This window comes from Bombina bombina, chromosome 3 (assembly GCF_027579735.1).
Source record: "Bombina bombina isolate aBomBom1 chromosome 3, aBomBom1.pri, whole genome shotgun sequence".
Classification (NCBI taxonomy): domain Eukaryota; kingdom Metazoa; phylum Chordata; class Amphibia; order Anura; family Bombinatoridae; genus Bombina; species Bombina bombina.
The window spans coordinates 1,213,716,531-1,213,742,796 of NC_069501.1; positions in this window are offsets into that span (position 1 = coordinate 1,213,716,531).

The following is a 26,266-nucleotide window of genomic DNA, read 5'->3' on the forward strand; positions in this document are numbered from 1 at the left end:
TAAAATGCAGCCGTAGCAGGCCTTGCGCTGAGTATGGGAGCACCGTAACTCCCTAAAATGCCTGCAAAAAAAACTAACACCTAACGCATGCGCAATGTCTATCTACCTGTCAATCGTAATCCCCCACCGCAATAACTAATAAAGTGTATTAACTCCTAAACCGCCATAGCCCACACCGCAATAAACCTATTCTATTATTAACCCCTAAACCGCCATAGCCCACATAGCCTATTAAATCTATTAATCCCTAATCTGCCGCCGCCAACGTCGCCGCCACTATAATAAAGTTATTAATTATTTCTGGAGTCGCCAGTGACTTACGACACTTTAGAAACTGCCGGCGCCTAAGAAAACTAACTAAAATTTTAAATCTCCCGTAACTGTCTAACATGCCTCCCAAAAATAAGCCCGACACGTATACCCCTATATCCGCAATCCCCCCTCTCACTCCTAATAATAAATGTATTAACCCCTAAACCGCCATAGCCCACACCGCAAGTAATAACTAAATTATTAGCCCCTAAACCGCCATAGCCCACACCGCAAGTAATAACTAAATTATTAACCCCTAAACCGCCATAGCCCACACCGCAATGAACCTATTCTAGTATTAACCCCTAAACCGCCATAGTCCACATAGCCTATTAAATCTATTAATCCCTAATCTGCCGCCGCCAACGTCGCCGCCACTATAATAAAGTTATTAACCCCTAAACCTAAGTCTAACCCTAACAACCCCCTAACTTTATTATTTAAATAAATCTAAATAATATTACTATTATTAACTAAAGTATTCCTATATAAAACTAAATACTATAAAATAAACCCTAAGATAGCTACAATATAATTAATAATTACATTGTAGCAATTTTAGGATTTATATTTATTTTACAGGCAACTTTGTATTTATTTTAACTAGGTACAATAGCTATTAAATAGTTAATAACTATTTAATAGCTACCTAGTTAAACTAATTACAAAATTACCTGTAAAATAAATCCTAACCTAAGTTACAAATACACCTAACACTAAACATCATTAAATAAATTAAAGTAATTAACTACAATTAGTTAAAATTAAATACAATTAACTAAAATAAACTATAGTACAAAAACAAACAAACACTAAAATACAGGGAAAAAAAATTACAAGAAGTTTGAACTAATTACACCTAATCTAAACCCCCTTATTAAATTAAAAAATCCCCCCAAAATAATAAAATGCCCTACCCTATACTAAATTACAAATAGCCCTTAAAAGGGCCTTTTGCAGGGCATTGCCCCAAAGTAATAAGCTCTTTTACCTGTAAAAAAAAAATTACAATACCTCCCCAAACATTACAACCCAACACCTATACACCCCTACTCTAAAACCCACCCAATCCCCCCTTAAAAAAACCTAACACTACCCCATTGAAGATCACTCTACCTTGAGATGTCTTCACCCAGCTGGGCACAAGTGGTCATCCGATCCGGGCAGAAGTCTTCATCCGATGGGGCAGAAGAGGACATCCAGACCGGCAGAAGTCTTCATCCTATCCGGGCAGAAGAGAACATCCGGACCGACAGAAGGCTTCATCCAAGCGGCATCTTCTATCTTCTTCCATCCGACAGGGGGGCTCCACCTTGAAGACATCCGGCGCGGAGCATCCTTCCGGCACGACGGATAGGATGAAGACTTCTGCCGGTCTGGATGTCCTCTTCTGCCCCATCGGATGAAGACTTCTGCCCGGATCGGATGACCACTTGTGCCCAGCTGGGTGAAGACATCTCAAGGTAGAGTGATCTTCAATGGGGTAGTGTTAGGTTTTTTTAAGGGGGGATTGGGTGGGTTTTAGAGTAGGGGTGTGTGGGTGGTGGGTTGTAATGTTTGGGGGGGTATTGTAATTTTTTTTTACAGGTAAAAGAGCTGATTACTTTGGGGCAATGCCCCGCAAAAGGCCCTTTTAAGGGCTATTTGTAATTTAGTATAGGGTAGGGCATTTTATTATTTTTGGGGGCTTTTTTATTTTATTAGGAGGCTTAGATTAGGTTTAATTAGTTTAAACTTCTTGTAAAAAAAATTTCTCTGTAATTTAGTGTTTGTTTGTTTTTTGTACTATAGTTTATTTTAGTTAATTGTATTTAATTTTAGCTAATTGTAGTTAATTAATTTAATTTATTTAATGATGGTGTATTGTTAGGTGTATTTGTAACTTAGGTTAGAATTTATTTTACAGGTAACTTTGTAATTATTTTAACTAGGTAGCTATTAAATAGTTATTAACTATTTAATAGCTATTGTACCTAGTTAAAATAAATACAAAGTTGCCTGTAAAATAAATATAAATGCTAAAATAGCTACAATGTAATTATTAATTATATTGTAGCTATCTTAGGGTCTATTTTATAGGTAAGTATTTAGTTTTAAATAGGAATACTTTAGTTAATAATAGTAAAATTATTTAGATTTATTTAAATAAAAATTAAGTTAGGGGGGTGTTAGGGTTAGACTTAGGTTTAGGGGTTAATAACTTTATTATAGTGGCGGCGACGTTGGCGGCGGAAGATTAGGGGTTAATAGATTTAATAGGCTATGTGGACTATGGCGGTTTAGGGGTTAATACTAGAATAGGTTCATTGCGGTGTGGGCTATGGCGGTTTAGGGGTTAATAATTTAGTTATTACTTGCGGTGTGGGCTATGGCGGTTTAGGGGCTAATAATTTAGTTATTACTTGCGGTGTGGGCTATGGCGGTTTAGGGATTAATACATTTATTATTAGGAGTGAGAGGGGGGATTGCGGATATAGGGGTATACGTGTCGGGCTTATTTTTGGGAGGCATGTTAGACAGTTACGGGAGATTTAAAATTTTAGTTAGTTTTCTTAGGCGCCGGCAGTTTCTAAAATGTCGTAAGTCACTGGCGACTCCAGAAATTTGTAGTTACGCTCATTTCTGGACATCGCTAGTTTATCAGACTTACGGCACTTTAGGAACTGCCGGCGGGGTATATGTAATACCCCGATGTGCGAGGTGAAATTACGGGCGGCGCGGGTTACCTCGCTTGCACCGAAACCTACGCCGTATATCGGATCGCGCCCTTGATTTTTATGTCAGTATCTGTGCATGTTCTTCTTTATAGTAGAGTCCATTACATGCAGTTATATGACAATTTGTGTGTACTGTCCTAATTTTGACAGAGGGGTTAATTTATCAAAGACTGCTGCTCCATAACCTGTCCACCTGCTCTGAGGCGGTGGACAAAAATCAACCCGATCGAATACGATCGGGTTGATTGACACCCCTGCTAGCAGTGGATTGGCCGCAAGTCTGCAGGGGGCGGTATTGCACCAGCAGTTCACAAGAACTGCTGGTGCAATGATAAATGCCTACATCGTATGCTGTCGTCATTTATCGATGTGCAGCGGACAAGATACGCTACATCCTATCATGTCCACTCGGCTTGCACTATAATAAATTGACCCCAGACTGTTCCTTTAGCTAAAGTGCTAATTCTAAAAAGCAACAGAATTAGCTAAAATGTGAGGGGCAGTTTAAGTGCCAAATGTAATTACTATGGATACTGTTTAGTTGTTTTATTGTTACCGTGTTTAAATATTAATTCATAAAAATGACTACTGCAAAATTCCTTGGCAATAAACATAATTCACTATTATTATCTGATTCAAGTGATCAAATCCATTAATCATTTGGTCTACAAAAAAGTCCAATATTTATTCCATATTGTAGCCTGTGCTTACTGTTAAATTAGTTCTTTTTTTCCCCCACATTCTAAAAACTGGACCTAATCTACAGAGTACATATGGTCAATGGAAGATATTAAATATTTATTTTTAAATTATTTGCCTAGTTCTCTGAAAATCCCATAGAAACACAGGTCTGCTGTGAAGTGCCCTTTGTCAAAGTGAAAAGAAAACATATTCAATGTGTGACTATTCTAATAGCCTAATGGGATAAAACTGTTGCTTTTGTTTTAGCAGTGAAAATGATGGTTTTATTTCCTCTGAGCTTTCACTAAGTAAATGTAATGCTGCACTCTTCCCCCATTGCAAGAGAAAATTCATAACATGTAGAATGTATAATGAGAAGTCCACATATGGTTTGCACATATTGCTGTTTTTTTATCTTAATTATTTGCTAACCAGAATAAAATTTAAATTATTTAAAAGGACGTGTTATAGTGTTGCATGTTATAGTGTGACTATCTGCTAGATCAGTGATTTTTAACCTTTTTTTTTGCCGTGGCACACTTTTTTACATAAAAAAATCCTGTGGCACACCACCATCCCAAAATTTAAAAAAAATCACACATTGTAGCCTAATACAGCATATATATATACACATACACACATACTGTATGTATTGTGCTGTTATGCCATGCCTCCTACAAATTACCCCTGCACTGGGAGTAAAAAACGAGCAAAGTTTAAAAAATATGTCACACTGTTGTCAGTCTGCCGTGGCACACCTGAGGATCTCACACGGCACACTGGTTGAAAAACACTGTGCTAGATAATTCTGTATTTAATCTAATTTTCAGGGTTAAATCATGCCTTGGTGCTCCAATGAGTAGGAGATAGCCAGCCAATAGAAGGTTTAAAGGGACATTGAAGTCATTTATTTATTTATGCATCAGCAATTCACTGTGATGCAAGAGGTTTACCTACAGCCTAATGAGGGACAGACATAAACAAGCTACAACACAAATCAACCAATTACTGTGCTGCATGTAAGAGTGTCAGGGTTCTCTGGGAGTGCAAATTACAGGAAAAGCAGGCAAATTAATGACAGTGCTTAGCAACTTTTTTTTTATTATGCATAATTAAACATTTTGGTCCAGATTATAAGTGGGTGTTGGCACACTTCGGGTTTTCTGCTCATATTACAAATTGAAAGTAAATGCGATCACTTCAGCACAATCGTGATTTACACTAGAATGATTACCGTGTCCTCAGAACGCTGGTTAACTATTTTGCTAAACAAAAAGTGTCACAAAACACATAAAAATACATTACAAAGTACACTTACACTCATAATAACCCCTTCAATAAAAAGATATTTTAAATAAATGCACAAAAAAGTTATGACTCAAAGATATGAGGTTTCAGGTGTTAGAGAAAAAAAGGCGGGAATACTTACTTATACATGTCTAAATATGTATATGTATGTTTATATGTGTGTACATATGTATTTATATGTGTATATATTTATTTACAGACATATATACACATAGAAACACATACATACACAAAAATAGATATACATATAAGTGCATTGGTGCCCTTTGCAGTTAAGTAGATAAAAACATATTTATGCAACATTCATTTGTAATAAAGGTTTTAACTATGTATTTAATGTGAATATTTCACATTCCTATGTTCTGCACATAGCAGAGTATGTTCAAAGTATTTCTAAATAGATATTCCTACACACACATATATATATATATATATATATATATATATATATATATATATAATTATGTGTGTGTGTGTGGAGAGCGAGATATGCAGATATGCACTCTCACTTAAAACAAACACATCCACCAGTGCTAGCAAGAGCTGTAAAAATCAAAGAGAATGGCAACATATTCTTCTATATTAAGAGCATAGGAATGTGAAATATTCATATTTTCATGTCGGGTTAGTGCACATGAAAATATGCAATCAGGTTTGCGTGCGAGTTGGATTTTAGGTTGTTTTTTCCCCTTTTTTTGCTACATTGACCTCTACGGAGGAATAGGTTATCGCACGAACAATATTCTAAGTTTGGCTTTTTGCCCTCTTCGGGTTATTACGCAAGCAAAAACAGTTTACTTTATGTACATAATACGAGCGCAACCCCGGCATGTGCAAAAAGCTTACTTCTAGTGCAGTGAATTCTCAAACGGTAGCACTAAATAATGCTTCACTTGTAATTGATCCTTTATGAGGAATTAAATGTTGAGTTTTATGTCCCTTTAACAAACAGCATCGACAGTAAAAGGCAAGTGCCCATGTAACTTGTAACCATCTGAATTTTATAATTTATATTCATTATTTAAAGGGACGTTACTCAAATACTAAAACACTTGAATGATCATATCTGTAAAAAGCTGACTGGAAAAGATCACATGATCATCTCTAGGTAAAAATGTATTTTACCCATCGGTCCTTCATTCACTCCCTTCTTCCTCTTTAACCCTGCAATGTCCTGTCTTGCTTCTCAATCTGCTTTTTTTCTTCAGCCTCCTCCTCCCATTAGCAACTAAAATTAAATGTGTACACCTTGACCATATGATTTCTAAATAGCAGCATTTGCATTATTTGAAATAAAACGTGTTTTACAGCTCTGCCGTGTAATATTAAGTATAATTGTAGGCTCAGTGGCACATACTAAAGGGACACTAATGTCAAAATTAAACTTTCATGATTCAGATAGAGTATACAGTTTTAAAAGACTTTATTCCATTATCAAATTGTGCTCTGTATTTTTATATTTACACTTTCAGAGACACCAGCTACTACTGAGCATGTTCAAGTGTCCACAATGTATACGTATATGAGTCTGTGATTGGCTGATGGCTGTCACATGATACGGGTTTAGCAAACTGAAGGAAATTTTTACATTTGTCAAAACATCTACTGCACATTTAAAATTCAGAATAAGTACTATTGTATTGTATTTTTATTATGCACTTGTTAATTATGCAATTATGCTTTTAATGGTCCTTTGATGTTTAATAATATTGAAAATAAATTCAGAAAAGCTTAACTCTAAATTTACATTTTACTTACACAGGTATGATTCCTTTTCAGTAAGCATTCATTTTAGTTGTCTTTGTCTTGATGACAAAGCTATCTTTAGTGACTTCAAATGAAAAATATGATTTATTTGCATCATTTGTGTATTATGAACTGATAATTTAATATATAATATATTTGGCAAAAATGTATATGCATGTTCCAGTTGGTCTTTTCTTATTTTTTTTATTGCAAATGTGATCTATCTAACACTTCAAAAGGAAAAAGTCTTGAATCAATATCTTATATCTGAAATAAATATGCTTAGACAGATTCCAATTGATACCGGGAAAGCCTGCAGGAATGAAGAATTTTGCTGTAATATTTGAATAACTGAAATAAATGATAAAAAAGTGGTATTTTTGTATACAATAATCAGGGGATAAACATTATTTTGGTGAAATTATTTATGTCTAAAAAAACAGATTTATTCCATAAACTGATGGTAATGCAGAGACTCCTGGGAACTACATGTGAATTATTATATACTGTATATCATCTGAAAAGCTTCAAACTAATCTTTATTTAGTATATTAGTTCTCTTGTTATAGCTATCAATTCATTTTCTTTTGTCTTACGTCTGAGACCGCAGTAAGATTTTGTGCATTGGTTTTATAGAGTTAGGTAGATATTTTTAAAGAGTTTATTTTAAGTGAAAATTTAAATAGTCAGGTGTGTGCATTGGTAAATCTAGTTGGTGGTGGTGGCTGGTGGATAGTACTCACCCCAATAATTATTGTAGCACCCCCATTTCCTATTTTGCATGTTCTCTGCTGGAGATAGTAGATAAGTGAAATGGGGGAATATGAAAAGGTTTTTTACTTATGCCGCAGAAATGAATGACTGCATTCCAAAATAAATGTAAAAACATTTAAAACTCATTTTGTTTGCACTGTTTTGCAGTCTAGGAACACACTCAATGAAAGCCTTTATTGTTGCTTGTTGTATTCCCTTTGCTGTAGCTATGAAAAAGATTTAAATTAGCTCCTGCACGTATCAAGCAACCACTGTGCAGAATGTAGGGGGTTCTACATACCACTGGATGACGTCTTGTAGGCCAATGGAAAAAGAATAGTTTTTAAATTAAAGCAAAAACAGGCAAAATAAATAATGAAAGTGCATTGTAAAGATATTTCACTAAGCATAAGTAAAAGTTTATTAGGAGTTACATTTTTAGTTTAATGAAGTAATAGAAAATAATAAATTCCTAGTACCAGCCTACAGCAGTGATATGTATAGCGATATTTATAGTAAGTGATATGTATAGTGATATGTATAGTGAGTGATATGTATAGCGATATGTATAGTGCAGTGACGTCAGAGGTTGGTGAGGCAGTGGCTAGGATACGCCTTCATTCATTAGATATCCTTTGTTGAAGAAATAGCAATGCACATGGGTGAGCCAATCACATGAGGTATCTATGTGCAGCCACCAATCAGCAGCTACTGAGCATATTTAGATATTATTTCCAACAAAGGATATCAAAAGAATGAAGAAATTAGATATTAGATGTAAATTGGAAAGTTATTTAAAATTGCATGCTCTTTCTAAATCATGAAAGAAAACATATGGGTTTCATGTCCCTTTAAATGGTGTCTTGGAAAACTGGTCAACTTAGTAAACATCTGATTTTAGTCTAAAGGATTGTAACAGAAACTCTTGCCAGATAACAAAATGCTTGCTCTGATTATGAGATCTAGAAATCCATGCCCATTAAAATATGTTTAAAACATACTTTTTACTTTAATGCTGCAAATTATGCTTATAGATTCTTTCATTATTCAGTAAATATAAAAATGTCTTGATCCAATGGCGGCAGGTGAAATTTAAAGATGGTGGGGCGCTTGACCCCACCCCTTTAAATAAAGCCACACCATCCAATGGCACTACCAATTCATTAATTAAATAAATAAAAGTTAGACAGAAACACAGAAAAGCACTCGGGGGAGAGGGAGAGAGAGACGGGGGAGAGAGACACAGAGGGTTAGAGAGAAAGAGAGAGAGACACAATCACACACAGAGGGTTAAAGAGTGAGAAAGAGAGAGAGACACAATCACACACAGAGGGTGAGAGAGAAAGAGAGAGAGACACATTCACACACAGAGGGTTAGAGAGAGAGAGAAAGAGAGAGACACAATGACACACAGAGGGTTAGAGAGAAAGAGAAAGAGAGAGAGACACAATCACACACAGAGGGTTAAAGAGTGAGAAAGAGAGAGAGACACAATCACACACAGAGGGTGAGAGAGAAAGAGAGAGAGACACATTCACACACAGAGGGTTAGAGAGAGAGAGAAAGAGAGAGACACAATCACACACAGAGGGTTAGAGAGAGAGAGAGAGAGAGAGAGAGAGAGAGAGAGAGACACAATCACACACAGAGGGTTAGAGAGAGAGAGAGAGAGAAACAATCACACACAGAGGGTTAGAGAGAGAGAAAGAGAGAGAGACAATCACACACAGAGGGTTAGAGAGAGAGAAAGAGAGAGACACAATCACACACAGAGGGTTAGAGAAAGAGAGAGAGACAGAATCACACACAGAGGGTTAGAGAGAGAGACACAATCACACACAGAGGGTTAGAGAGAGAGAAAGAGAGAGACACACAATCACACACAGAGGGTTAGAGAAAGAGAGAGAGACACAATCACACACAGAGGGTTAGAGAGACACATAAGGGATGAGAGAGTTAGAGGGGGAGGAAGAGAGACAGAGAGAGAAAGAGACCATGGGGGAGAACGACACATAAGGAGAGAGATGAATAGATAGAGAGAGAGAGAGAGACACACACACACAAGGGGGGGGGGGAAAGGACCACTGCATTTTAAGTAATAAAACAGCAGAGCTACAGAGAGTTCAGAAAGTGAGACTATAAATTAGTGTGAAGTACAGAGGCAAGTTAATAAGGTAGTGGGTGTAAATTTTGAGTAAACAAAATACAAAAACGATCCTTAAACTGCTGTAAAAGAGTAAAAAACAAAAAAAAACACTAAACCACATTCATTAAATTATAATTTTCACTAACAGAATCCCTTTCAGCAAACTCTAAGGTTGCAGAACTTACTTCAATAAAATGTGGCTAAAACACTGTATCTCTTCCTGATCTGTAAGGAAGTGACAGTGGAACATTCCACTGCACTTGGAGGGGAAGTAGAGAACTCTCTTTTTCACTTTAGCAAAGCTGGCAGCTTCACAGGACAGCAACAAAATAAATGAAAGTTGTTTTTTTCCATTTTTGTTTTGTTTTATATGATTAAACATCCAGCACCAACCCTAAGTTCCACTTACTAATGCTTCTCACTGGATTGGGTCAGCCCAAATAGGGCTGCCTCAAATAAGCAGTTATGGGTCATGCAATGATCTTTACCACTTTCATCCAGTAGGTGGCGCAGCATGTTGTGTAATGGTAGACAGACCTGCTTGTGCCTCTCCATTGCACAACATGTAGCTGTGAAAAAAAAATGCTGGGGGAAAAAAAAATTGCAATTTTTTTTTTTTTTTAAAGCCAATAAAAAAAATATATTTTTGCCCATATGAGAGGTGAAGCCCTGCCTCTAGTGACTGTACATCACTAATTAGGTTCATCACCATGGATAGCACTTGCTTATTGGGAGCTTACATTTACCCACCAATAAGCAAGCATAACCCAGGTTCTCAACCAAAAATGGGCCGGCTCCTATGCATCACATTCCTGCTTTTTAAATAAAGATAGCAAGAGAATGAAAAAAATTGATAATAGGAGTAAATTAGAAAGTTGCATAAAATTGCATGCTCTATCTGAATCATGAAAGAAAAAAATTGGGTTTAGTGTCCCTTAAGTAATTTGATTAATAAGTTATTATTGAATTTAACAGATTCACAAAAGGTTTTTTTTTCTTAAAGAAATTAAAATATTATTGTGGGTCTTATGCACTGTGCTTTATGGATTATCGCTAATTGTTAACATTCAAATAGTAAATATTGTGACTTTGCAAATATTCAGCATTTGATAGTGAAATAGATTTGCACAGATATTAGTGTGTTGCACCTTTATTCTAATAATTCTGTTGCTGAAATGATCTGTATACCGCAGAATTATTCTCTGGCATAAATCTACTTCATAGCAAGAACATTTTTGCAGCAAACACAAAGGGTATGAACTGTACTTTTTCCCCCAACCTTTTTATAGAAATAAATTAAACCTGTGCTCCCACTACAAGTGCCATTGGAGCGTATTTAAATCAGAATGCAAATTTACATATTTTTTTTTTTTAAATCTATGAAACTGCTCTTAAAGAGAGAGAGATGTCCTACAATCACCTTGTACAGTTATTAAATCTTGAAAAATAGCTGAGACAGTTTTCATAATTTTCTCCGAGATCCTGCATCAATTATTTTTCTGTTCAAAGTGCTACTTAGGGGATGTTCTACGTACTCAGCGACGGGGATTCATCAGACCTTTGTAATTGCAGATTCAAATAACAGCCATTGAAATATATTAGCATGCTCTTATCTCACATTACTCAGTCAAATTGTTAGCCCACTAGTCATGCAATCAAGAAGATAGACTTGGACAAATTAGAAATGCTATTAGCACCCGTGCTTGAACCTTTCTTGATTTTCTTTTTTTTCTGTAAAAGTTTAATATTAATTTTTTTTATGCTAATATCTAAGAAAGGATATTTTAATAAAGAATTTAGACAATATTTACTCAAAAGTCTCCTTGATTAAAGAGAGGAGTAAATTTATCATGGTGTGGACAGACATGATCCGGTATAGCGAATCATGTCCGCCGCACATCGATAAATGCCGACAGCATACGCTCTCGGCATTTATCATTGCACTAGCAGTTCTGGTGAACTGCTGGTGCAATACCGCCCCCTGCTGATTGGCCGGGGGTGTCAATCAACCCAATTGTATTCGATCAGGCTGATTCCTGTCCGCCACCTCAGAGGTGGCAGACGAGTTAAGGAGCAGCAGACTTAGGACCATTGCTTCTTAACTTCCGCTTCAGGTGGAATTGAAGCGGAGTGGGTCGGAAGCAGCATCCGCTGCTTCATAAATCGACCCCAGAAGCTTAATGTCCAATTTTCTTTGTTATTGGAACTAAAAACGGTCTTCTTTTTTTTATATATGTTACCATTTTTTTGTTGTTTTTATTTTTTGAAGAAAGTTGTTGTGCTGAAAAATTAACATTTTTTTACGCTTGTAAATTTTGTTACTGACCACTAATAGAGCAGTAAGAGTCTTCTTTTTCAACTAGCACTGATAGATTCAAAATTAATTTCATATATATATAATCAAAATATACATAAAATATATTTATATATTTGCCAGGAGCCAAATAGCTGTACTGTATAACTGTGGTGGCTTTAGACCGTTATATGTGGTGGTGTGTGGTGGTGCTGGTGTGCTGCCACTTTTTCTTCTACCGATTACTTCTTTTAAATAATATATATTTCACTCTCTTATCGTTTTCCTTGCTCTGATTTAAAAATAAAGGCACAAGTTTTCAAATTTAGGCCACTCCCAAGCTTTGGAAGTACTACAATTGTGAATATTTATATAGACTGTACAGTATCTCAGTTATTCAGTAATACATACAAAACACTATGTACTTGACTAATTTGATCTGATTTATTGCGAATATGTATTCTAGAGCTGATTATTTAATTTGTGTTCTAGTTCAGATATCCTCGAAAGCTGGCCTGTTAGGGAGGTCTGAGGACAGGTTTGAAAACCAGTGCTATAGAGGTTTTAGGACCATGTGTCTGATCTATGAATATAACTGACAGCGATGGAAGGTAATGGGATCTGATCTGAGGCCTGATGTTGTCATATGGTTTATAACAGCTGTAGGGCCATGTGTGATCTGTATTTGTAAGTAACAGGGACTGCAAATAATGGGATCTGATCTGTTGTGAGTATGTATCTTATAGAGGTTTTAGGGCCATGTGTCTGATCTGGTTATAACTGACAGGGACTGAAGGTAACGGGATCTGATCTGAAGCCTGATGTGGTCATATGGTTTATAACAGCTCTAGAACCATGTGTGTGATCTTTATCTTTATAAGTTACAGGGACTGAAGGTAACGGAATCTGATCTGAGGCCTGATGCCATATGGCTGATAACAGCTTTAGGGACATGCGTGTGATCTGCATTTATATTTAACAGGAGCTACAGTACATTCAGAGTCTGATCTAAGACCTAATGAGCTGCAGGGCCATGGAGTCTAATTTGAACTCTGATCGTGACCCCACCTACTGTTTTTCCCCAATCACCTATTGTTTGACCAGCATTTTGTGGAGGGTGAACGCTTACTCTTCCTGCAAAGTCATGGGTTTACTGTGGACAAAGTCAGCACAGATAGGAGTGGGGTATTGAGGGTTCCATGGGTTAAGCTGGGTGAGCCAGGTGTTTAACTGGGTAGTTGTCAGGCGTTCACCCTGCTTTCATTTGTTATTTGCTGCTGGTTGCCATTTTTACTCACCTGTCTCTCCCCTCACTTCCTGCAGAGTGTGTAACACAGCTCACTACACCTAGGTGCCCTCTTATGGCCAAATTAGAGAACATCATCAGTGAGAGACAGGTTGCAGTCCCAGAATTATGATGTAATCACTATTTGAAGTGCCTCAGTTAAGTCTGCCTTTCCCCTTGCGTTGTCTCAGACTTCTTTGTGAGTTCCTGTGTTCCAGTTCCTGTGTATACCCTGCCTTGTTTGACGCCCCTTCTGGTTCCTGATCCATGGCTTGTTCCTGACTCTGCTGATTACTTAGTTCCTGACCCCGGCTCGTCTGACTACTCACTTTGGCTCCTGACCCGGCTTGTCTGACTACCAGCTCTGGCTTTGACTCTTGGCTTGTCATTTTGGCTTTTGGACTCTTTATTCCTTTTTGTTATTATTAATAAAGATGTGATTATTTTTGCATTTCGCATCTGTCTGATTCCTGGTACCCTGACAGCAGTTATGGGTGTGTTTAGGCAGTCTGGCGGTGTGGCTAGTTAAGGGGAACTTATGGTAAGGAGGTGCTGTTTCTCTCCTCCACTACACAACATGAGTGCAACCTAAATGTCTAGAGGGGCTGCACATGGCCAGACTGTTATCCGACGGTCATTTGTCTGACTGACATTTGTGTGGTGGATAATATTCCGACAGACAAATGGCCATCGGATAACAGTCCGGCCATGAGATAGCTAGATAGATAGATAGAGAAAAGGAACAAAAATATTTCATTTATTCGTAGCAATAAAGAAATTGCAGCTCATATCATTTTGTCAGAGCATTCCAGGAAGTCTATAACAAGTGGGCCACGCACATGTTTGTTTTAAAGAGCGTTTATCAGATCCGGGTGAGTTTTACCCAGATAGAGAACCACACAAAATGACACAATACTCACGCATTCTGTCCATGTGTTAAAAGCATGTTATAGGGTGTGTGACCCATGGTTAGGTTCCCAGAGGCGGTTGCGGCGCCCGAGGCTCTGATTAGAACAGAGCACTCTGGAGCGTATCTGCCCTCAGTCTTACTTGGAACATAGTCTCTCAGACATATGTCTGGACTGGAGGACAAATGTGCGTTGGCATTCTGTCCGTCGGCATTCTGTCCGAGAACTGGGGTTGCACCCTTCTAGAACCGCCACCTCATAGCACTCTGCAGCACCCACATAGAAATGCCAATCAAAGAATATATATGATATGTTTAACCCCTTGATTGCTATAATGGGCTACACTACTCTCTCATAGACAAATAGTTAATAATTTGTAGGTCTGACATACAATAACATACTGGAAAAAGAAATGACTTTTCCCAACCCAATCTCAAATCCAAGATCAAATATTTTGATACTAAATAGTGTTTAGCTGTATTCCTATAGCATTGTTTAACAATCCTGGCATCCTGTGTAATAAAACAGTTTACAAATACTGATCTGACAGCTCCTTTTTTTACATCCTGCTTGAGTAATAGAGTTGATAAAACTAAGGGATATGTCTGGTGAAGTGATTGTTTTACTGCCTGCAAATGTTTTCTTGGGATTTCACTGTAAAATATGTAATCCTAGCAATGTTAATAAGAACAGATAAAGGCAAATACCCACAATGGGTTTACAAATGCAGTTTATTTTACATTTTTTATACAGTTACACAGCTGCAAAAGCATAGAGACAGTTGGTATTGATGTTAAGAATAACCAATAAACCACAAAAATGCAATTAAACATTTATTAAACAGACAGTCAGTAGCTCTATTCTCAACTTAATTAAGTGTATTAAAAATCAGCAATATCTTAACTGATATTCTTCCTATTAGATGAACAGTCATGTACTGAAGTACATTTCATAGGTCGATGGGCCGTATGCTAGCTCCCAGGAGCTTGTCATACGTTTCCTCCTGCTGATCTGACGGCAGTTGCTTAATTAGAATGTAACTAGAATTGACACTGAAGGTTTTAAAGTGTGGACGTGACAGTTTGGGTCTGATTCAGCATTGTCAGAAGCAAATAGCTGTAAAATAGCTGAAAAAAATGTCATTACCCTAACTGCATCAACTTGACTCTTCTAGCCAAATGGAATTAGGTTAACACTGTAGCTGAAAAGCAAACAAGACAGGTATAAAATAAGGGAAAATATGACCAGATTTTTTTGTTTTTAATTTCATATGAGATTATTATCTTTAAATGGACATTATAGTTCAAAAATGGCATGTTCTTATTTGTTAAAGCATATCATTATCCCCGCGATATTCATGGCGGAAGTCTGTGTTTTTATTAACCACACGTAGATTAAAGGGACACTAAAGTAAAAATTTAAACTTTCATGATTCATAGCATGTGCAAGAGTTCACGGTGTATATGCATATGAGTCTGTGATTGGCTGATGGGTGTCAGTTTTAAAAATCTACTGCTCATTTAAAACTCAAAGTTCTATTGTATTGTCTTTGTATTGTGTATTTCTCAGTTCTGCTTTATTTAGTGGTTCTTAAAGTCCCACTTAGGAACCCTAAGAGAAATGCTGGTCACAAGTAGCAGTGGCAGTCACATAAAAATGCTAATCACCATCTGTTCAGCTCAGGAACTACAATACTTGTAGCTCTCCAGCAGGATCTAACTTTGTGTTTAACCCCTTTGCCAGGGGGCTTAAAAACATGGAGTTCAACAGCAAATAGTGCAATAATTACATGCTCTAACAAATTAGAAGATCCATTTTTTAAGTAAAACGCCCCTTTATTGTAGGAAATACGCTATTTCATAATGAATAATAGGTATTGATAACTGTTTTAAATATTGTCCCTAAAGAAATAAAAAAACATTAGTGAAACCGATATCTTTTGGAAAACCCTTCTTGCAACATCGCAACTTCAAAATTTGAGCAATTCATTTATATTTCTACATGCCCTCACATTCATGTGTTCAGCTTCATTATAATCAGTAGAGCACAGAGAACAGATTTTCAAACCTTACCAAGAAACAACACAATTAAATGAAAAAAAACTCCCTAAATGATCTAAAATGTGCACAAAAGATAATGTGAAAATAAATACAAAAAAAAAGAGATAACCTCAGCTTCAAAATAGTGAGACACAACAAAATTTACAGGGGCAAGGCGTAGGTACAAATCCAGACCACGCCCCTAGAACCCCTGACAACTGCCCTTTGAGATACCATTTGTTCTATAGAGTGAGACCACAGTTCTTTACATACATGCTTTTAAAGGGGCTCTGGTTATGATATTTTGCACAACCTATTGGTTCTCATTTAATGTGCGAGATATCAAGTGTTGGGAACTTCATATAACTGACACAAAACCTAGAAAATATAGTTGAACCGATGTTCAAAGAATGCTGAACATGATCTCTCATTTACCACGAGAACTTTCAACAACCTAGGAGTGTCTATGAATCAAGGTCAATAACATTTGGAATGTTCCTAGACATCTTTATTATTTTTTTAACCTCTTAGTGACCAGACCATTTTTCAATTTTCTTACCGTTAAGGACCAGGGCTATTTTTACATTTCTGGGGTTTTTGTGTTTAGCTGTAATTTTCCTCTTACTCATTTACTGTACCCACACATGTTGCATACAGTTTTTCTCACCATTAAAACAAATAAAAATATATAAAATATGATGAAAAAATAGAAAAAAAACACACTTTTTCTAACTTTGACCCCCAAAATCTGTTACACATCTACAGACATCAAAAAACACCCATGCTAAATAGTTTTTAAATTCTGTCCTGAGTTTAGAAACACCCAATGTTTACATGTTCTTTGCTTTTTTTTGCAAGTTATAGGGCAATAAGTACAAGTAGCACTTTGCCATTTCCAAACCATTTTTTTTTTTTCAAAATTAGCGATAGTTACATTGTAACACTGATAGCTGTCAGGAATCCCTGAATAATATATATTTATTTTTTTTATTTATTTTTAATAGACAACACAAAGTATTGATCTAGGCCCATTTTGGTATATTTCGCCAAATGCGATCAAATAAAAAAAATTGTTAACGTTTTTACAAACTTTAGGTTTCTTACTGAAATTATTTACAAACAGCTTGTGCAATTATGGCACAAATTGTAGTAAATGCTTCTCTGGGATCCCATTTGTTCATTAATAGCAGACATATATGGCTTTGGCATTGCTTTTTGGTAATTAAAAGGCCGCTAAATGCCGCTGCCCACCACACTTGTTTTATGCCCAGCAAAGAAGGAGTTAATTAGGTAGCTTGTAGGGTTAATTTTAGCTTTAGTGTAGAGATCAGCCTCCTATATATATATATATATATATATATATATATATATATATATATATATATATATATATATATATACACTTTTTTTTTTTTTTACATATATTCTGCCGTGTTGGATCCCCACTTAGCCCCCAACCTCCCTGATCCCCCCCAAACGGCTTTCTAACCCTCCCCCCTCTACCCATTTGCCACCATATTGGATACTGACAGCTGTCTGCAAGTACCCAGTTTGCTAAAAAATTTGATTTTTTTAAATAAAAAAAAATAAAAAAATTATGTAGTGTAGCTGCCCCCCTCACCCTCCCAGATCCCTTTCCCAACATTTATTCCCCCCTCTCCCTCCTTCTCTTACATTTTGCCGTAGTGTAGCGTTCCCGTCCCCTTGCGCGTGCTTAACAGAATCTGAGTGCAAGCTTTTGCACCAGGACCACTTCCAATTAGGCAGCTGTATACTGTGTTTTGTGGAGTTTGATCAAAGTATGTCTGAAATTTATGTTCATATCTTTGGAGCTATGGCTGATGTCTCTGAGAACCAGCAATTAGCCCTCTGAAAATGAACCAGAGATTAGATCTCTGGTTAATTTTTAAAATGCGCCCCAATTGCCCCCAAATTTAAAGGGATACTATAACCATTTTTTTTTCTTTTATGATTCGGATAGAGCATGCAAGCTTAAGCAACTTTCTAATTTATTCCTATTATTATTATTTTTTTTCGTTTTCTTTGTATCTTTATTTGAAAAAGCAGGAATTAAAGCTTTGGAGCTGGCCTTTTTTAGGTTTAGCACCCGGGTTGATTGTGCTTGCTGATTGGATGGATAAATGTAGCCACCAATCAGCAAGCACTATCCAGGGTGCTGAACCAAAAATGGGCTGACTCTAAAGCATTTATTCCTGCTTTTTCAAATAAAGATACCAAGAGAACAAAGAAAAATTGATAATAGGAGTCATTTAGAAAGTTACTTACAATTGCATGCTCTATCCGAATCTTAAAAGATAAAATGTGTGCTTAGAATACCTTTAAGTGTAGTGTAGTTTTTTATTTAAGAAAAAAGTAGCATTTTTTTGGCAGTTTTAAGGGGCTAAAGTGAGGGGATGTTTTAAGGGGCTAAAGTGAGTGGTAGTGGGATGTTAGAAAACAAAACAGCAATGAAATGTGCCATTACATAGCCATCTATGGGGAACTGTATTCTCTATAAATATATGTATATGCTTATACACATAAATATTTTAAATTTGCTGCCCATCGTTACGCGACTTACCCCTTTCATTGCACTTAGGTTCTGTGCCATATATGACAACATCAGTACGAGGCTACCATGCAATGCGTGCGCTGCTATTACCAGTGGAGTGCAAATATCGCGCTTGTGAAATGTTACAGCAAAATGTGGCATGTTATTTCATCTACAATATCCCTTTAAGCAAGCATTAATAATTTGTTTAAAATGAATATGTAGTCAAATGTCATTATTTATATTCAATTTAGCAATGCATCCCTAGTTTAAACTGTTTGTTGTTTTAATGCTAAGGTTTGTATTGTAATTAGATTGTACATTGGCAAAGTAGAAGCCTAACCTCATTTTGTGTTTGTATTTTGCGCCATTTCTTGTAGTCTGAAGTGCACCCAAGGTACTTTTTCTTTAAGAATTTAGCAATAATGTTTTAAACCTGATTTACTGTGAAAATTTTGGAATGTCAAAATTGCCTTTTAAAACAGCGCAAAGGAACTCTTATGGTTTTGAATAGCTTCACTCACTCCAGTGGTTTAACTCCTAGAGTGCCAAGCATAATAAAGGGACATAAAAGTGCATGAAAATGATCTTATGTGTTGAAGCATTCAATTAAATCATTATGTCTTAGACATAGGGGTTAAACGCATAGTTAAAATTAGCTCCAGAACAGTATTGCACTACTGTATGCTACCTAAACACATCTGGTGATTCAATGACAAGAGGCATATATGCATAGCCACTAATAATCATCTAGCCCCCTGTAGTAGCCTACTTAGGTATACTTTTCAACACAAGAATACCAAGAGTACAAAGTACATTGGACATTTGAAAAATCTATTAAAAAGGCATGCTCTGTCTGAACCATGCCATTTTAATTTTGAGATCTATTTCAGTTACACAACTACCAGAGCACTATCACAACTTTATCCACTGTTTGAATACAACACAACACAGACTTACTGTATTCATGGATTCCAGACCAACCAAAACCTTTAATAAAAATTTGATTTTCATGAAACTGGATTCAAATGTTTGATGATCTCACAGTGTCTAAGCACACACTTCAGGCAGTTTTCTACTATTAGACAAATCACTTCAAGCTTATACAAATGCAGGCTGTCTTCCCACACTAACAATGTTGTATGCTGTCTCCTCCTCTTACCCACACCCACAAAGTACTCTCTCACTTTTACCCACACCCATCAGGTTCTCTCTCACTCTTACCCACACCCATCAGGTACTCTCTCACTCTTACCCACAACCACCAGGTACTCTCTCACTCTTACCCACACCCATCAGGTACTCTCTCACTCTTACCCACAACCACCAGGTACTCTCTCACTCTTACCCATACCCTACAGGTACTGTCTCACTCTTGCCTACACCCACCATATATTCGCTCGCTCTTGCCCAAACTCATTAGGTACTCTCACTCTTACAACCACCAACCAGATACTCTCTTGCACTTACCCACACCCAACAGGAACTTTTTCGCTCTTACACATGCCCACCATGTATTCTCTCATTCTTACCCACACCCAACAGGTACTCTCTTGCTCCAACCCACAACCACAAGGTACTCTCTCACTCTTACCAACACCCACCATATATTCTCTTGCTCTTGCCTAAACTCATCAGGTACTCTCCCACTCTTACACCCACCTACCCGGTACTATCACTCTCTTACCCACATGGTACTCTCTTGCTCTTACCAACACCCAACAGGAACTTTCTCGCTCTTACCCCCACCCAACATGAATGCTCTCTTTCTTACCTACACCCAAAAGGTTCTCTCTGTCTCTCCAACCCACACCCACCAGGTACTCTCTTGCTCTTACACCTACCAACCAGGGAATCTTTCTCTTATACACACCTAACAGTATCACAGACTGTGCATGTGTAATGGCCTTCAAATATATCTCCCCATGATTACAACTCCCTTTGAGTTGCACTGTTGCGGCTCTCACAGGGCTAGTGACAAGTTCGTAACAAGTATCCCAAGAACAAACAGTATAGTCAAAGAAAGACTTACCGCACTTAGAATGGTTCTGTTAGGAGTATCTCCGTAGTTCCTATACAGATCTCACCAGGTAAGGGAAGTTCTCTTTCACCTGTATCCTCTGTTTGTTGATGGTAACCACTTCCTAATGCTGGTGGTGTGTATCGCCAAACTCACACAGAGCGTGCAGCCTCGCTTTGATGCCGACAGCGTAAAACCGGCATTGGCTGTAACACTGAGACCGCTGGGGCTCTCCACTCCGCCCCTGGGTGATTGACAAAAGAATAAAGCAACAAAATAGCAGTCTCTTGTGTAAAAATAAGCAAGGAGAGATTTGCTAAGTTAAAAGTTCAATTTATTGAGTACATGCGTTTAAAACGAAAGGGCACAGCAGACAGGCTCAAGGGCACTTAATCAGAGCTGGGAAACAAGTGAATCTGCAGCTATTAAATTACAAAAGGAGGTGTTTACTCAAACCAATCATGGTGCATGTAGACTAACTATAAAATCACCCATTCACAACCTCCACTCTAGCAAACATGCATATAAATATACACAAAAATATATATTTTTTTATATAGAAACATTTTCTAACAATAAACCAAGATACACTTAAAAACATAGATCAAATATTGAATGGGGAACATATTTGCCTACCTCTATTACATAATGTTTCTGTGTAGAAAGCAGGTCAAAATATATGTCAAATAGGATCATATGAGTAGGTGGCACACAAACCAGAATGAGTAACTCATAAGGATATCTCATATGCATGTATAAAAGATAAATGCAAACCATTTCCATAAGATGCCAATAAATTGAGAATCTTTTAGTTTATGTGCAACATCCACTAGAGTTCACAAATATAAGAAGAATAAATCCAAAAAAGAAAGATAATAATATTTATAGAATTCAATTTAGCACAAAACCTAACTCATCTATAAATAATTTGACATCACTTATTTTATTTATCCCTAACGTTGATCCAGTTTTTAGGGTCTAAATCCAGAATATCTCTTTCCAGCTAAGAACCAGAAACCTATCCCCTCCCCTGACAACTAGTGTAACCTGTTCAATTCCTTGGAGATGTCATGGCTACCAACATGCTTTGCAAAATGTTTTGCCACCAGTGTTTCTGAACTTCTGCCTCCAGTGACAGCAAATGTTCCCTAATTCTGTCCTTAAGAGACCTAGAAGTGAGTCCTACATACTAAAAATTACAACATCTGCATGTAATAAAATAAATGATATAGGTAGAATTACAGGTAATCCAATCCAAAATTCTATATCTCTTCCCTGTATTAGTAGATGTGAAACTATCACAAACTAGGTCATAGTCACAACATTTACAAGTCCTACCTCTACATATATAGAATCTAGCCTTCTTTGATAACCAGTTGCTCTTGTTGTTTTTACTATAAATTTGTATTTGCCCTAAAAAAATTTGTAACCCTATCTCCTATAGTCTCTGACCTATGGGAGATAATATTACAATAAGTGGCGATGGTCTGCAAATATTTGTTACTCTCTAGTAATGGCATTCTTTTTCTGATGATGTTGCAAATGTCATTAAATTGTCTACTATATGTGGTAATAAAGTTTATTCCTCCTTGCTCTGTATTCTTTCTGGTATTATCTTTCAAAAGACTGTCTCTATTAAATCCAGATACCTGCTCAGATAATCTCTTCAGTGTTTGAGAATCATAACCTCTATCAATCAAACGTTCTGTTAGTTCATTAGCATGTTGGCAATAACTCTCTAGGCTAGTGCAGTTTCGTCTCAGCCTAATGTACTGGCCATTTGTATGCCTCTCTTTAAGTGGTGTGGGTGTAGTGAATCTGCTCTCAGCTTGGTATTCCCTGTGACTTCTTTCCTATAAACCTCTGTGACTATTTTGTTATTTACATGATTTAAAAGTACATCCAAATATGGCCTCTTTGTTCCAGAAGAGTTACAAATGAATTTCAAGTTGCAGTTTTATCATTCAGATGACTCAAAAAGTTATCAAGTTATTTCATAGATCCTTCCCACACTATTAATATGTCATCTGTAAATCTAGTGTAAAATTTGATATTATTCTTATAGATATTGTGGTCACTGAACACTGCCCTCTTCTCAAAATCAGCTAGGTATAAATTTGCATTTGATGGAGCAAATTTTGCCCCCATCGCAGTTTCTCTCAATTGTATAAAGAATTCGCCATTAAAGGGACACTGAACCCAAATTTTTTCTTTCGTGATAAAGATAGAGTATGACATTTTAAGCAACTTTCTAATTTACTCCTATTTACAGATTTTCTTCATTCTCTTGGTATCTTTATTTGAAATACAAGAATGTAAGTTTAGATGCTGGCCCATTTTTGTTGAATAGTTGTTCTTGCTGATTGCTGGATAAATTCATCCACCAATAATAAAGTGCTGTCCAGAATCCTGAACCAATAAAAAAAGCTTAGATGCCTTCTTTTTCAAATAAAGATAGCAAGAGAATGAAGAAAAATTGATAATAGGAGTAAATTAGAAAGTTGCTTAAAATTGCATGCTCTATCTGAATCATGAAAGAAAAAAATTGGGTTCAGTGTCCCTTTAAAGATAAAATAATTTTGGTCCAAAAAATGTATGCAATGAAGTCTCTTAACTGCACTAATCTCTAGACTGTGTGGAATGCATGAATATAGAGAGACAGCATCTACAGTGACAAAATATATCCTTCCTTCCATTTAAAATTGTGTAGAAGCCTAAGTAGGTGTTTTGTATCTCAAAATCCAGGCAAAGACTGCACTATAAATCCAAATGGTAGAAGAAGCACACTGACAGGTAACGGCTACTTAAAAAAATCCAAAATTTATTGAAGACAAAGTTAAAACCAAGTCATATGGTCAGTAATAAAAAAAAAAAGACCAACAGGTGTGTGAACAGGAGCTCCATGCAGACGAGTTTTGTGCGCTTGTGCACTTGGTCACTGCAAGACTGCACTATTGGCTGAAGTTGTGCATCCACTCACTGGGCTAATCTCTCCCCCAGGGAACCAATGACCGAAATAATTGGCCTTCCTGGGCAACAACTTAAACAATAGAATCCTGGGAAATTCAACAAAGACATATTCACTTGTTTTTTTTAGAGAGAATTAGATTCTCCATCCCCATTTCTAGGAGGTGTCTCAACTAACTTTGGAATTTAAGTGTACGGTTAAACATTAGTTTTTTATATGTATGTGAATCCCCTAGTTGTCTGTAGGCTTCCGTAAGATACTGTTCCTTATCAAGGATGACAATTAAGCCCCCCTTATCAGAATTGACAACTACCAAATCTGGATTGTTCTTCAAATTATTTAATGCTCGTATCTCTTTCTTATTCAAATTATGTGTATGATTATTTTTACTTAATCCCTCTGATATGGATATACGATCTTGTTCCAGAATAGAGTGAAACACTTCTATAACATCATTGTGTGCATTAACAGTATAAAAAAATTCTTTTATAGGTTGTTGTTTATAGTTTATCTCAACCATACCAGAGTCTCTCTGTAATTCACATAAGGACACAATATCACATAGTTCTCCAAAGTCGCAATTTTCATTGAGAATACAGAGAGAGTCTGTAGTATTGAGGTCTTTAAAATGTTTCTTTAGGGTGGTTTTTCTTACAAATTTGTTCACGTCCAGGATAGTATCAAACAGGTTAAAGTCCTTAGAGGGGGAAAAACCTAAACCTTTAGAAAAACCAGTCTCTTCCTATTGACGTAATTGTATTGAGGAAAGGTTGATTGGATTTCTTTTTTTTTCCTGGAGTTCTGCGGCTTTGATATCTGGGTGTCAGGGCTTCCGTTGTACTTGGGGCCCCTTCCTGTGCCTCTTTCTCATTTACTTTCTCTTTGTATCCTGCCCCGTTTTTTGGCCTCGCTCCCCTTTTCATTTCTGAGCGATCTTGCACCCTGGTAGGGGTAGAGGTAGTTGGGGTGTCAGATGTTATCAGTCCAAAGAGCAGCCGCACCATATAATAATGTAATTTATTAGGTTAGTACAAAAGAATAATAAAATGTGTGGTTCAAAACATTGCATTTTTATTATGCTTTTGTACTAACCTAATAAATTACATTATTAAATGGTGCGGCTGCTCTTTGGACTTTGTACATATTTTGAGGGTTTGGGTGTGACAGTAGTGCTGAAATTTTCTGTTTTTTTGTCAGATGTTATACACACCCACCAGGTACTCTGTCACTCTTACACCTATCCACTGACCAGGTACTCTCTTGCTCTTATCCACACCCACCAGGTACTCTCTTTCTCATACCCACGCCCAATAGGTACTGCCTTGCTTTTATCCACACCCAAGAGGTACTCTTTTTCTCTTACCCACAGCCACCAGGTAGTCTTTTTACTCTTACACCCACCCACCATGTATTATTTTGCTCTTACCCACATGCAACAGGTGCTCTCTTGCTCTTACACACACCCCACAGGTACTCTCTTGTTCTTACCCACATAAATCAGTTATTCTCTCCCTCTTACATACAAAAAGAGAAACAATCTGCCAGGAGCAAACAACACCTCAGTAGCTTGTTCTATGGCCTGTTTACCACCTGGGAGTAGCTTATTTTAACACAAAAGTGCTTTTTACAGAAGATAAATTTCCTGAAGTAAACCAGTCTGATCCCACCTAGCAATGTCACTCCAGTCCCGAAATACCAGGCAATTATCCTCTGAACAAGGGAAATGGCAACCTGTAGTCCTTGTCAGTGGGATGCAGCAATATCCTTCTAGGCACATTGGCAAGTAGTGATGTCGCGAACCTAAAAATTTGGGTTCGCGAACAGCGAATGCAAACTTCCACAAAAGTATGCCAACGGGCGAATTTTTAAACCCACAGGGACTCTTTCTGGCCACAATAGTGATGGAAAAGTTGTTTCAAGGGGACTAACACCTGGACTATGGCATGCCGGAGGGGGATCCATGGCAAAACTCCCATGGAAAATTACATAGTTGATGCAGAGTCTGGTTTTAAGCCATAAAGGGCATAAATCACCTAACATTCCTAAATTGTTTGGAATAACGTGCTTTAAAACATCAGGTATGATGTTGTATCGATCAGGTAGTGTCACCCCAGTGTCACTGGGGTGACACTGTGCCCTGGCAGGCAGGCCCTGAAACGCACACGTGTGAAGGAAACTGACTGCTATTATTTAACACAGTCAAAAAAGTGTTTTTTTTTTTAAATCTACACTACTGTTACACCAGATATGAGTTGCACTGGGGTGACACTATGCCCTGGCAGGCAGGCTCTGAAACGCACACGTGTGAAGGAAACTGACTGCTATTATTTAACACAGTCAAAAAAGTGTTGTTTTTTTTAAATCTACACTACTGTTACACCAGATATGAATGGTGGCACTGGGCAAGTGGGCACAGTATATGCTGTGAGCCTGACACACACGCTGGCAGGCAGGCAGGCAGGCAACTGCAATTAGATTACACGGGAAAAAAAAAAGCAGACTGATGTTCTAGCCCTAAAAATGGTTTTTGGGGTGCTGT